This window comes from Ascaphus truei, chromosome 6 (assembly GCF_040206685.1).
Source record: "Ascaphus truei isolate aAscTru1 chromosome 6, aAscTru1.hap1, whole genome shotgun sequence".
In the NCBI taxonomy this organism is placed as follows: domain Eukaryota; kingdom Metazoa; phylum Chordata; class Amphibia; order Anura; family Ascaphidae; genus Ascaphus; species Ascaphus truei.
The window spans coordinates 66767770-66777526 of NC_134488.1; positions in this window are offsets into that span (position 1 = coordinate 66767770).

Genomic DNA, 9757 nt, shown 5'->3' on the forward strand with positions numbered 1-9757 from the left:
AATAGCAGATATAGTGTGGTTGCGGGGAACTCAGTGTTACCAGGTGTGGTGCGTTACCTGTTAGGCTCACAGGAGGGCTGAGCTTCCGCCACGGGGAACCTGGGGCAATTATATTATGAGTAACCCTGTACTCGGTGCAGCGCCTCCACCTGCGATGGTTCCTAGCAGAGCAGGAATTGTTCCTCGCAGGACACATATAAATAACCAGCACAACGTATATAAACAATCAATGACTTTACTTGCAGCAACCATAAACGTACTTGCATATATATCAACAGGTGTCCCTCCCTAGAGGAGACACTGACTACTGCGTCTCGCAGCACGCTAATCCCCTATCACCGGGTGATCCCACCCCGTGTCCAGTAACCTCACACAATGTCCCGTACTCTACAGAGAAAGGATATGTGTGACTGCGCAGTCACTATTTAAAGCTAACAGGATTGTTGGTGCACTTGTAGAGTTAGAGTACCTGCCGAGCACTCCAGTGCTCGGATCTGCAACCGCTTCGAAAAGGATCAGACGAGCTCCTACACGATATCCAGGATCCACCCGCGTGGTGATCCGTCAGGGGCGATCCCACCCTGAAGATAGTCCAGCTCTATTTAATGACAGAGACTTGAGCCCAAGTCTCTCAGCAGGAAGCGCCGTGTTCACTGTGTCCCTAACTAACAAATAGCTAATGGGGCAGGGTCCATAACCTAGGGCCTGTCCCTACAACACTCAGCTACTGTGACTCAGGGCTATCTGGGGCCTAGGGGGATGCTGGCCTAGTGCAGGGAGTCACTGACTCCTGCACCCTACCTCCTTCCCCTAGCTGCTCCGGTCACCAACTACTCACGTGCTCACAGCCCGCGAAATGTATCAATCTCCTTGCAGTGAGATGCTGCAGCCCTATTGGCTCCCTGGGGTCATGTGGCTCTGCCCCTGTGCACCCTGGGGGTGGACTGCTCTTCCCTGCACATGCGCGACCTCTCTGTGTCCTGCCGCGATATAGTGCTATCAATGGCGGTGCCCTGCTCCGCGAGCCGCCGGGACCCTCGCGACGCGACCGCGGCCCTAGCAACGGCCCGATCGCGTCCCCGGCAACCGGCCCGCTCACGTCCCCGTCAACCGGCCCGCTCGCGTCCCCGGCAACCCGGCCGCATCATTGGAGAGACGTGCTGTGCTCGCGCCCGCACCGACAGGAGACCTGGCTACATCCTCCCCCTGGTAAAATCCCCAACATCCTCGCTTGGGACACAACTCAACCATGTACAGAAATGATATAATAAAAATGCATTTCAAAATACAACTTAGCACATGCATGACTCTAAACGATATTGCACAATTCTGTGAGCATCACAATCACAGATTGGATCTTGCTCCGAGACCACTGCTGAGCCTCATAATGGGGTGCCCCAATTTGGTCATAGGTTACCCGAGTTGGAGGGTACCTGACTCTTTGGTTCCTGCGGAGCTGTTCTTCGGCAACTCCCTCGGGGGCGTAATAAACACAGTCCTGAGGCTCAGCCTCTTCCCTTGAGGGGAGAATTGTCTCTGAACAGTCTCTGTTAGGCACAAAACACGGGCTCTGTGCATCCAAAGGCTGGCCTGTTGGTGCCACCCTAGTAGGCATTGGCCTACGGGGCCCTTTACCCGTAGCTCCTCCGGGAGATGCCCCTTCTGTGGAGTAGTCCCTTTGAGAGGGTCCTTCCATAGGATCTTCAGGAGATTCAGAGTGGGTCTCGTTATGGACAGTCTCTTGACCCATCTCTGATAAGTCGGGCTCACCGTTGAGCGGTGTGGCCTGTATCTCTGTTTCCTCATCTCCCACTTGTGGGATGGGGAGAAGATGATTACGGTGCCATACCTTTACCAGGCCTTCAGTGTCTTTGATGCGATAGACCGGGAGGCCAGGCATCTGAGATTCTATTTCATATACCCCGTCTCTCCATCGGTCGGCCAGTTTCTTTTCCCGGGACTCCCAGATTTCTAAGCAGCACAGCGTCCCCAGGACGAAGTTCCCGAAATTTGACGTTATGGTCGTATCGCCTTTTATTTCCAGCGTTCAGCTTAGCTGTAGACTTCTCAGCCTGTTGATAAGCCTGCTGTAAACTGTCTTTAAGTCTTTGCACGTATTTGAAATGGGAAGCATTGTGTATCCCATCCGTCGAGACTCTAAGACGTACATCCACTGGCAGTCTCGCCTCTCGCCCAAACATTAGGAAGTATGGGGAGAATCCAGTTGACTTCGTGTCTGGTACAGTTGTACGCATGCAACAGGGCCTCCACGTGTCGACTCCATTCAGTTTTCTGAGCACTCTGCAGAGTTCCGAGCATGTCCAGTAAGGTTCGATTAAATCGTTCTGGCAGGGCATCTCCTTCGGGGTGATATGGGGTCGTTCGTGATTTGGCGATGTTCAGCATTTTGAGCAGTTCTCGGATCAACATGCTCTCGAAGTACCGACCTGGGTCGGAGTGAAGGCGGTTGGGAAGACCGTAGTGCACGAAGTACTTCTCCCATAATATTTTCGCCACTGTGATGGCTTTCTGATCTTTCGTAGGGAAGGCCTGGGCATACTGTGTATAATGGTCCGTGCTGACCAGCACGTTGCATATTCCCCGGCTATCGGGCTCAATGCACAGAAAGTCCATACACACAAGGTCCATTGGGCCAGAACTCTTCAGATGGCCCATGGGAGCTGCTCTGGTGGGCAGGGTCTTGCACTGTATACACCTAGTACAACGGCGACAGTGGCGTTCTACGGCCTCTCGCATCTTGGGCCAGAAAAAGCGGTCTCTGACCAACCCAAAGGTCTTCTCTATACCGAGATGTCCATGCTCATCATGTAGGGACTTCAACACCATGTATTGCAAGTTCTTAGGAAGGACTAGTTGTCGCCTATCCGGGTGGTTGTGGTATTGCACCACCCTATAGAGTAAGCAGTTGTCTATTTCGAATTTATCCATTTCCCGCCTGAGCAAGGCCACCAAGTCATTGGGAGCCCGCTTCAGAAGAGCTGGGTTCTTTCTTTCAACGGCTTGTCTAATGACACTAATGACAGGGTCTCGTATTTGGTAGTCCAGCAGATCTTTCCACCGCAACACTTTGTCAGGCGTTATATTCATCCCTTTTGGATTGCAGTAGGCGGCTGGTACAGCCTGCGACTGGCATCCCAAAGAATCTGCCACCCTTAATTCTGAGAAGGCCACTTGATCGTTGATGATGGCGGCAGTGCTACACATAGCGCGCACCCCTGGTCCCGGGAGTTCTTCCCATTCCTCATCATTTGGAGTAGCACTTAGCCCGGGTCGTCTGGATAGAGCGTCAGCCCCTACATTCAAAGGTCCCGGCTTATACTTCAAGGAGAAGCGGTAGTTGTTTAGGGCTGCCAGCCATCGGTGTCCTGCGGCGTCCAACTTGGCCGAGGTATTGACGTACGTGAGGGGATTGTTATCCGTCCTTACCTCGAACGTAACACCATACAGGTAATCGTGGAGCTTCTCTGTGATCGCCCACTTGAGAGCCAGGAACTCCAACTTGTGGACGGGGTATGTCTGTTCACTGGGCGTCAGACTGCGGCTGATGTAGGCTACAGGCCGAAGACCCTCGGGGTGCTTCTGGTGCAGGACGGCACCCAGTCCATTGAGACTGGCATCCACATGCAGAACGTATGGCTGTTCGGGATCCGCATACGCAAGCACCGGCACTTCGGTCAGACATTTCTTCAATTTCAGGAAGGCCTGTTCACACTCAGACGTCCATTTATCACTAAACGGTTGGCGGGCCGATACAGCCTTCCTTCCGGTCTCTTCAGGGTATATCTTCAACAGATTGTTCAGGGGTTTAGCTCTACCAGAGTACCCTTCCACAAAGCGATGGTAGTACCCACAGAACCCCAGGAAGGATCGTAGTTCTGTGACATTCTCGGGACGCGGCCAGTTCACGACCGTTTCTACTTTGGCAGGGTCGGTGGCGATCCCTTGAGCAGACACGATGTGCCCCACATAGGTCACCGAGGTGTGACAAAATCGACACTTGTCTAGGGACAATTTCAACCCTTCCTTCCCCAGACGGTCTATCACTTTAAGCAGCCTTTCTTCATGCTCTTCCAGAGTTCTTCCAAAGACAATGATGTCGTCTAGGTAGACGAGACACTCCCGGGGGTTCATGTCCCCGATAGTCTTCTCCATCAGTCGTTGGAAGGTAGCAGGGGCCCCACATATGCCTTGGGGCATACGTGTAAATTGGTAGAACCCCAGGGGGCAGACGAAGGCTGTTTTCTCCTGATCCTCCGCATTCATAGGTACCTGATAGTACCCGGATCGTAGATCGAGCACGCTGAACCATTGGCTTCCGTTCAGAGCATTCAGGATCTCTTCAATGCGAGGGAGGTTGTACTGATCCGGTATCGTACGATTGTTCAGAGTTCGATAGTCGACACACAGTCGTACGGACTTGTTATTTTTCCGCACCACCACTATGCGTGACGCGTAGGGCCCCCGAGACTCCGTCAAAATCCTAGCGGTTTCCATGTCTTGAATGACGTTCCTCACATCGTCCACATCCCGCGGGGCGATGCGACGAGAGCGTTCCCGGAATGGGGTGGCATCACTCAGTCGAATGGTATGTTGGGCGCGGCGACTGCACCCCACATCCATCTCACTCGTGGAGAACACATGCTGTCGTTGATTCAACTGGGTTGTCAGCCGTTCTTTCCACTTGGTGGGCAGCGTCGACTCGCCGAAGTTGAAATCCAGATCGACTAACCGCTCATTCACGGCCGCCGCCTTCACCTGGGGCGTGGTTTCTACAGGGCTGACCGGATATATGCAACCCAAATTTTGGTCGGCATCAAATTCCATCAGGAAGGGGGAGAGATTCTGCACATACACGTGGGTGCGGAGAGGAATCTTAGTCGTCTGCTCCCTCACTTCGGGTAGTATCCTATACCTTCTCCGAGTTTCTTCTTCAGGGGTACTTTCCAGAGAGAAAAGCTGATCGTTCCCATCTCGTTCGGGATAACAGCACCAGACGGCCATCCGTTGCACTCCCCCTGGTAATATGATCGTCAGTCCGCGTTGACGATTGTAGAGATCCCCGTGACGCTCCAGGGCATATACCCGATTGCACTCTTCTCTTAGGACGGGATCTAGGAGAGAATTGGCTAGCGGCCACTCGTTAGTCTCTTTCAGGTACGCTCGGATTACCGCTTGCACTATATCAGTGTTGGTTCCCAAGATGATTGGATACTTGCACTGATCTTGGGGCTCCGGGCATACCATTGCCGCTACATGCATGGGGTGTGTATTGCCGGTGTTCAGTTGAAGTATTTGCAGTTGCACCCTTGCAATCCCATCGATGGGGTAGTCTTTATTACTTAACCCCCTAACCTTCATATGTTCGGCCGACCTCAGGGGACAGTGTCTAAGGTGCCGGTCATAGAACTTGCGATATATAATGGTCACTTGTGATCCCGTGTCCAGTAGGGCCGATGCATAGATCCCTTCCACTACCACCCGCACGATGGCCGCGGGGCCTACTTGACTGTAAGCTTCCCGGGGGCGGGCGTCCTCCCCGGGATCGACGTCAGCAGGGACATTGGTGATTACAGCGGGGGGTTCTGAGTCCGACTCGGCAGTTTGTACTCGGCATATCATTGCCCGGGCGGGGTTCCTTCTATTGGGAGGTTTTTCCTCCGGAGGATCCTCCCTTTCCGGGCAATCGATTGAGAAGTGGCCCTTCTTGTCGCAGTTATAGCAAGTGATTTCCCGGCGGTCAGAACGACCCCTGTACGGGGAAGACACTTTCCCGGAGGGGCTAGGTTTGGAGACCCGGACCTTGTCGGCGGCATCTTCTTCCTGAATCGGGGGTTTTCTTGGCCTTCGCCGCAGCCGCTCCCGGAGGTTCACTCGTTGGAGACTCCTTAGTCTTCTTGAGAGTATGCAACTGGGCGTGGGCTTCGTGTTCTTTTATCTCATCTATTAGCTCCTCCCAAGAAGGGGGATCACCTCGCATCAAAGAGCACTTCATCATAATTACAATATGTTTGGGTAGCGCTCCTTTCACAAATTGCTCACGGCGATACTCATCCACCTCTGCGGCCGTAATACGTTTCCTTTTTCGCCGCTCCCATAAGACTGCTTGAATCCTCTGTAGAAAATCAGATAGCTCCTCTCCGTCTTTTTGGCAAAGGTTGTAGTATCTCTTCATCAATAGTCCTATGTCTTCGGTTCGCCCGTAAGCCCGCACAAGAGTCTCTAGCATTTGATGTGCGGTGACGTCCGCGTGCTGATCTTTAGCCATCTGTATTGTGGTGGATGCGGGAGGACGCAGGCATTCCATTATGCATTGACGCTTCACCAACTCGGAGCACGTCCACTCTTCTAGAACCTGAGGAGTGTATTCCCTCCAGACTTCAAACGCTTCTTCGCCCCCGTCGGGGTCGGCTTGGTCCCCGAAAAGATTTTTAGCTTGCGATACTGCTGTTGTGTCAGAGCTTCGGATTTAGCCGCCCCCATGTCTATGATAGTCTGAGCTAGCATTCGGATTCCATCCCCAAAGTTAGAGGACGGGTGGGCAATACTTAGCGGTGGACTGCAATCGGTGGTCGCAGCCCGGTCGGGCCCGCAATAACTCTCAGGGGGGGAAGGTGATGCATGCATGACAACCTCTTCTAAGTTCGTGGGAGAGCTGCGGGGTGAAGATTTTATGGGCAGTTCAAGGTAAACAATAATACTGCAGGAACTGGTCGGGCCTTCGAGCCACAAGCTGGACGGACCCTGGTCTTCAGTTATATCTTGCCCTATACTCACTAACACGGAGCAATACTCCTCGTCCTCCAAATGTTGCTCTAACACTTCTATTGTGGCAGCCTCCCGGAGAATTGGGTGCTGCCTCAGGGCCATTTCTATGGACGAAGACGGAGTATCAACAGGGACAAGGCGCACCGCGAGTGTATTGGGCGGTGGCACTTGCAGCTCTACGGCCCAGTCATACACTTCTGAGCGCGACGGGTACGGTAATGGTGGTGACATTTTGATAGAAAAAAAATGGAACAGGGCACCCCAGGTCTTAATCTCAGCAGCGCCTCCAAATGTAACGGGTATTCCACCCCACCCAATAGCAGATATAGTGTGGGTGCGGGGAACTCAGTGTTACCAGGTGTGGTACGTTACCTGTTAGGCTCACAGGAGGGCTGAGCTTCCGCCACGGGGAACCTGGGGCAATTATATTATGAGTAACCCTGTACTCGGTGCAGCGCCTCCACCTGCGATGGTTCCTAGCAGAGCAGGAATTGTTCCTCGCAGGACACATATAAATAACCAGCACAACGTATATAAACAATCAATGACTTTACTTGCAGCAACCATAAACGTACTTGCATATATATCAACAGGTGTCCCTCCCTAGAGGAGACACTGACTACTGCGTCTCGCAGCACGCTAATCCCCTATCACCGGGTGATCCCACCCCGTGTCCAGTAACCTCACACAATGTCCCGCACTCTACAGAGAAAGGATATGTGTGACTGCGCAGTCACTATTTAAAGCTAATAGGATTGTTGGTGCACTTGTAGAGTTAGAGTACCCGCGTGGTGATCCGTCAGGGGCGATCCCACCCTGAAGATAGTCCAGCTCTATTTAATGACAGAGACTTGAGCCCAAGTCTCTCAGCAGGAAGCGCCGTGTTCACTGTGTCCCTAACTAACAAATAGCTAATGGGGCAGGGTCCCTAACCTAAGGCCTGTCCCTACAACCCGGCCGCATCATTGGAGAGACGTGCTGTGCTCGCGCCCGCACCGACAGGAGACCTGGTTACACTTTATTAATCAATTAACTGTGTGCTAAATATTTACAAAGTGAAATCTGAAAACACGTGATGAGATTATGAATCACAGCTATAGGATCAATAGGCATCCAAAAGAAGTCTACTGGTGTCTAGTTAAATCCTCTTTTTGCCCTCCTACTGTCTCTGTACGTTCTTCCTACCAATTAGATTGTAAGCTCCCCGGAGCAGGGACTCATCTTCCGAAATGTTACTTTTATGTCTGAAGCACTTATTGCCATGACCTGTTATTTGTATTATTTGTTATTTATATGATTGCCACGTGTATTATTAATGTGAAGCGCTATTTACACTAATGGTGCTATATAAATAAAGACATACATACATACCTAGTTTTTATGCCTTCTCCATTTGCAAAAGTATTTTAGCTTCCTCAATCTCACAGATATTTGGTGGTTTATAGCATATCCCTACAAACATTTTCTTTATACTTTTACCTCCACTGCTAATTTCTATCCACAAGGCCTCTACATTTTCATCATTCCCTTCATAAACATCTTCCCTTATAATAGGCTTTAGATCCGGTTTAACATATGCAGCAGGGTACCCTCCTTGCCTCCTCTGTGGCAGTGGTCCCGTTGCTCAGGAGGGTTTGTGCGAGTTGCGTCGTCCATGTTGTGACACCCTTCTGTAAGCCTAACAGGTTAGCACCGTAACACAATTATCAGCTGTGTAGGGAAAGGGTGTTACACATATAAGCATACTCCACCTCCTCTTCTATTTGCTCGATCCTTCCAAAAAAGTGGATAACCTTTTAAATGAACTGCCAGTCATGAGTTTCATCCCACCATGTTTCAGTAATCTGCTTCTTCCTTTCTGCGCCAACTTGGTTTATTCTTTAGAGGTTTTATAGTATTATCTGTATTTACTATGGGTGTCTCGCTGCTGGTCAAACTCGCACTTGTCCCCATTCTACCTCCATAACCCCTTGTTTCCTCATCTATTCTATTCAATTCGTTATCTGTTTCATTCCTGGACCCCCCTTGTGGGACATGCCTTTAGAAGCTCCTGCGCTGATTGTCAGCTATTCCACCCATGCTGCCTGCACACACTGAGGTGCAGTTTGGGGCCTTATTAAGCGTCTTCCCCCACAAGCTCAGGACACTATACTGCCTGGGATCGGGCACAGTTTTGTTAGCAATACTGTAATGCAGGGATGCACAAAATTTTAGTCCTGCATCCCCCTGCCTGCTCAGCCTCCCCCCCCCCCTACCTGGCATCCAGTCAAATTACGCTGCGGGGTCATGTGACGTGACATCACCCCGCGGCGTGATTGGACGTCACGTCGCCAGGGGTCATGTGACGTCACATGACCCCGCGGCATCATTTGACACTGCGTTGCCATGGCGACGCCCGAAGCCGTTGGAGAGAAGTAAGTAAGTAAGTGAGCAATACAGAGGCCTAGCGCACTCCCCGGCATTTAGTTTAAATGCCTTGGGGAAGTGCTCAGGGCCTGTGTAAAAGCCCCCCCCCCCAAAAAAAAATTCTCACGCCACCTGCTCTGAGTGGGCAATAAGAATTAATAATGATGGGTTCCCAGAACAATTCTTTTCTAGCAGGCGTACAATGTAAGAGAGGCTGCTGTATCTTGTACTGACGTAACAAATAAAGTGTACCTATTTCCGTGCCAAATGTTGGCAGGGTCTGCAGGCTGCACTAATAAATGGCATAACGTTTGCGTCAAATGTGGACGTTTTATCTACCCCCTTGAACATCACGAGGGCCGCCATCTTTATGATGCCCTCAGCTCAAAGACGCTGTTCTGGGGTATCACTGATACAGGAGACTTTAACTCTCATTGTTTCCTGCTGAAACATTTTATGAATAAAGATTGCATGATCAGTGTGTTGGACTCTGATAGAGGACAGATAATGGCTATTATCACTGCAGTTAGTGGGTACCCGGAGTCAGTGCGTCCCACGCTGGGGT